The sequence below is a fragment of the Eschrichtius robustus genome, chromosome 6, assembly GCF_028021215.1.
Source record: "Eschrichtius robustus isolate mEscRob2 chromosome 6, mEscRob2.pri, whole genome shotgun sequence".
Classification (NCBI taxonomy): domain Eukaryota; kingdom Metazoa; phylum Chordata; class Mammalia; order Artiodactyla; family Eschrichtiidae; genus Eschrichtius; species Eschrichtius robustus.
In genome coordinates, this window is record NC_090829.1 from 73376222 (window position 1) to 73381812 (window position 5591).

The window sequence follows — 5591 nt, forward strand, 5'->3', positions numbered from 1 at the left end:
AATACAAAAGTATTCACAAGAGGGAGAGAAAGCCAAGGACAAATATTAATCATTTTTTGCTTAAAAAATGACTTTGATTTGCAACTCTCCACTGTTTCTCTTCTCTTCAAAGATACCTACCAAAAGGATTCCTTACCCTCACCATCAAATACTGCCAAAATACTTTTCTGAGATGACCCACACAGCATAGGTACACCTGTCAAGTATACAAAGGTTTCATTAGTTCCTAGATGTTTCCTGACCCATTAAAAACCAGTTAAATTGAGGAAATCTAGAGAAGTACTTACTTTTTTCAAAACCTATAAGACAAAAAAATGGAAAGAAAAAAGAAGGCAGGATAAGAAGTGTGAAGAGCCTTGGAATGGTAAGTAGGAAATGTGAATTATTTTCTTGGCTAAGCTACAAATTTATCTTGGGCCTGCCAGAAATCTCTCAACTTTTTGTGACTGTAAATTTTCCGTAAGTGTCATTGAGTCTGGTTTGTAAATTACTGCAAGTAGTAAGCAAGCAATGACACATATTTTAATTTCATTGTGCTAATATTTCCAGATTCTTTTTTTTTTGTTTTTTTTTCACTTTGACATCTAATGACTTTTTTATTTTTTATTTTTTATTTTATTTTTGGCTGCATTGGGTCTTCGTTGCTGCGCTCAGGCTTTCTCTAGTTGTGGTGAGCAGGGGATACTCTGTTGCGGTGCGTGGGCTTCTCATTGCGGTGGCTTCTCTTGTTGCAGAGCATGGGCCCTAGGCGAGCGGGCTTCAGTAGCTGTGGCATGCGGGCTCAGTAGTTGTGGCTCGCAGGCTTAGTTGCTCCACGGCATGTGGGATTCTCCTGGACCAGGGCTCGAACCCCTGTCCCCTGCATTGGCAGGCGGATTCTTAACAACTGCGCCACCAGGGAAGTCCATATTGCCAGATTCTATTGCATTTTATTATTCTGTGAACTCATAATGGAATAAGGAGTATAGACTTTGATTCAGAATACATGTGATGTTGGTATAAATACTTCATGGAAAATCCTAAATATATTTTGAAGCCTATAGTCATTGTTTATAATGGGAAGACTTCTTATTTTAAAAACTGTATTTATGCTCACTTGCATTTGTTCTACTTTGATATTTCTCAACTATGTAACCTTATTATTTTTATTTGACTCTTGTAGCAGTTCTAGATTGATCTAGCGACCAATCTCCATTTTTCCTTACTGTCTATCATCTTCATACTGCTCTCAAACTAAAAAAATAAATTGTGTTATGTAATGAAGTGTAATTTATAAAATCAACTCTGCTTTTGGCATGGAGCAAACAATTGATTAGATCCTTACCCCACTTTCGTCTTTTACTCAAGGACCTCAGCCTTCAGTGACTGCTTATTGCATAGAATAAAGTCCAAACTCTTTGGGCCTTCACAATCTGGCCCTGTCTGTTTTTCTAGGCTCCCTGTCTTTTCACATCCACTTTCTTTCTCCCCATGTTCTTCAGACCAATCTTACTACCATTCTCAAGGTGCCAGAAAGAAACCGTGGGCAATGAGTCAAATCCATTTCCCCTGCCTTCACTAATCAAGGTTGTTTTAAGACTGGTGTGTCCTCCACGCAGCATGTAGCCTAAGCAATAAGATGTTTGCTAGAGCTGTTTTCCAGGAACTTGGAGTCAGCTGTGTCTAGTTGGAGCTGAGCTGGTTGAGACTGGATAGGACCACTGACCCTCCAACCGGACATGAGCGAGTGTCCACTCGGTGACCTTTTGACGTCACAGGGCCAAAAAACCCCACCCTCAAATGATGCTAAGTGCCTCCATTTTTGAATGTGCAGAGGCCCATAGCTTATTTACACCTGCACGGAATGACGGTTACCACACCTCTTCCTAATCACCTTCCCCCACGCTCCTTACACCTCAAGACACCTTGCTGTTTTATGCCATAAATGCCCTGAGCCCCAAGCATTTGGTAGGCGGATTTGAGACTTGTTCCCCTCTCTTGGCTGCCTTGTGAATAAACCCTCTCTGCTGCAAACCTCATCGTCTCAGTGTTTGGGCTTGCTGCACGTCAGGCAAAACAAATGTGGTTCTGTAACCAGAGCACCCCGTGTTCCTTCACTTTTTCATGCTCTACTAGTTTGTGTGAAATGCTGTCCTCCATTCTTGCCCTGGAATCATCCCAGTTCAAAGGTCACCTCCTTCCCACTCCACTCAGGCAGAGTTAGTCTTTGCCTCCGTCGGGATCCTGAGGAACTGTTTGCATCCCTCTATCTCGTGGTATCATAATTCTCAAAGTGTCTGTCTGTCTCTCTCACGGTGGCCTCTTTGGGAGCAGGTGAAGTTCTCCCCTCCGCTTCCCAGCAGTATAACAACGAATGCAGTGTCTGTCCATGAGAAGCACCTGATGAGTGTTGGTCGAATCAGTGAATAAATGAATAAACGCTTCTGAAATTCTTCCCCAATCAAACAATGGTTCCCTTAACAACATCAATTTCTTGGAAAACTATCTGATCACATATCTTGTCCTACATGGCAGAGTGAGTTATTAACCAGCTATAATGCTGGAAAGGAAATAGTAGAGATAAGAAAGCCTGATGAATAAGGCAGAGAAGGCATTAAAGGTGGGGGAGTGGTTGTCTGTCAACACAGTCTGTCAAAAATCTTTATCGAGGACTTGTTATGTGCTGGGCCCTTTTCTAGGTGCCACCGATTGCTTGGTTTCATAAATTGAACTATGGCAGCTATTCTTTTTACATTTTAGGTTCAGAACCCTTTCTAAAAAAAATTCTTTGTTCTCACACACACACACACACACACACACACACACACACATCCAGTTTTAATTAGTTCTCTCTGCGTTTGGGTCTGTGCTCTGTGAGAGCAGCGTTGCTGTTTTCACGAAGGTATGTCTTCCTATCTGCATCATCAGGCATTCTTATGAAGTGGGCCTGTGCTCTAGATGGGATTCCAGACCCTCTGTGTTCTCCTGTGGCTAAGGCAGGTTCCCCTCTAGGAACCACAAAGCCCTCACAGGAGCAACTGGTGCCTAGCTGTTTTCTCCCTCCCGGGCTGGCAGTCAGGGGAAAGCGGGGGAGGGGAGACTGCGAGAAAAGCTCACGCTTGGGAAACCAATGGCTGCGTAGGTGGGTGGTTTCAGGGCAAACAGTCTCATCTGTGAAACATAAAGTAGGAAATGCTGAAGGTTTCCAATAATCTTTTTTTATAGCTCCTATCAAGAACATTCTAGGGCACGAAGGAATTTGCTCCTCACATTTTCTCATATGTGGGGTTTTCTAGCCAGCATCTTGAACTGAATTGAACTAAAAATGAAGCCAAAATGTGTACTAGCTTTGTCCCTAGAATTTTTTTTCGTTTTTGGCTGCACCACGTGGCATGTGGGATCTAACCCCCTCCAGGGATCGAACCCATGCCCTCTGCACTGGGAGCACAGAGTCTTAACCACAGGACCACCAGGGAAGTCCATCCCTAGAATTTTTTTTTAACTGTGGCACCTATACTGTTGTATTGTAGGTAACTAACTAGAATGTTCTTTCTAATTGCCTGTCATCAATGGTTTACCTACTTGGAAACCCAACTGTGTGCAAGATAGGCCCTTAGTAAACATTAATTTTATCTTAATTTTATGAAGGTCCACTGTACCCCTAATACTCCAGCCTTCTTAAATACACTACTCAGCTATGCTTGTCAAAGGCAATGAATTGTATTTGCTACATCTCAGGGGAGAGTCCAGAAGCATATTTGATTCTGTGCTAAAATGGCTGCAGTGCAGGATTGTGGACCTTTATGGGTGACTATAGCTGAAACTCACTTTGATCTTGCTAAATCCCTCTAAATAGGAAACAATGAATTAAGGCTGCAGGATAAACTCCCTCCAACTCTTTCAAAGAGAACACATAAACACGTTAACTGCTTTTGTTTCATGTTTCTTCTCCTTCCATAGAGGGACATAGAAATAAAGAAAATTTATACAGAGTGGGCAGGAGTAAAGTCTTCTGGTTAATCACGTTAGCATACTTATTAAATACGATATTATACTTCTTGAAGGATAAGAATATAATAAAGTTGTCAGTGCTAATTGACTTAAGTCAATAACTCTAAGTGGAATTTAGCATAAATGTCTTTTGCTCCCACCTCCCCCGCTCAGGCATCAAACTCCATTTCAATCTTTCCAGGCTCTGGGACCCGGCCAAGGCCTTTCTTCTGGGACAGCTGCTTCCAGGAGCCAAGTAGGCTAGCCATGCTTCTCTCCTAGTTCAGGCAGCTTTCAGAGAGTTCAAATGGCACCGTGGACCAGCCGTTTCACACCCAAGGCCAATTCTGCTCATTAGGCCCCCAGCCCTGTCACCCTCAGCCTCCCTGGACATGTAACCTCTTTTGCCACTGTCATCTTCAGGCATCTTAGTGCTCATTTTCCTCCTCAACCCTTTCTGCTGGCACTCCAGCCTCCATTCATCACAAACAAACTGCTCAGAATATTCGATAACCAAAACGGTGTAGGCTAGCTCCAAACAGTCAGAAAAATAACCATGATGCAGGTGCAGGTTCATATAATTCATGGAGGCCTCTGCAGTACCGAGTGTTCCTCCTTTAGTTTCTGGGCTCACTGGGGGGCCCAAGGACGGCCAAGTGATGGGGAGCACTCTAGAGGCTTAGAAGAGTGGTTGCTTACCAAGTGGGACTGTTGTGATGGCCCACATGCTGAGTATCAGCCTGTCTGTGACTCCAAATGACTTCCCAGAATGTTGCCTGCATTCCTCACCTTAGCAGAATTCTGGTTTTTCTCTCCCATGCAGCTCTTACAAATCATGGCTGGTAATTCATCCATGTGCCATGGAGCCTGGGGGTAGGAAGGGGTGGGCCTTTCTCCTTTACTCTCAAGGCTGCTTCTGTCATCATCACTCCCCCTACCCTGACCCACACCCCAAGATAAAAACTCTTGGAGGCTTATATCAGCTACCATGTATCCCTGTCTGCCCTTTCTAGCCGTGGCCATCTCGCAAACTCCTGCCAATCTCTACATTTCATCAAGAACTTTGGCTCATTTTTTTCTCATGTAAGAAATATTCGGGAATTCCCTGGAGGTCCAGTGGTTAGGACTCAGCACTTTCACTGCAGGGGGCCTGGGTTCAATCACTGGTCGGGGAACTTGGATCCTGCAGGCTGCGCGGCATGGCCGGAAAAAAAAAAATTCATTATTAAGCATTCATTGTGCCAGTGTGCAGTAGGTACAGAGATGTGTAAGATGTGTAAGGCTTCTTGTCCTTAAAGATAAGCTCATAGTTTAAAGAATAAATATAAAACAAAGACTCAGACTAGATGGTAAATGCCTGAGCGGTCGTAAAGCATTTATAGGTATGGAAACATGGGCACATGAAAATGGCTGGTATATTAGTTTTCTGTAGCTGCTGTAACAAAGTACCACCAAGCAGCTTAAAACAGCAGAAATTTATTCTCTGACGATTCTAGAGGCTAGAAGTCTGAAATCAAGGTGTCAGCAGGGCTATGCTCCCTCCAAGACTCTGGGTGGAATCCTTCCTTGGCTCTTCCTAGCTTCTGGTGGTGGCCAGCAATCCTTAGACTTCCTTAATGGCC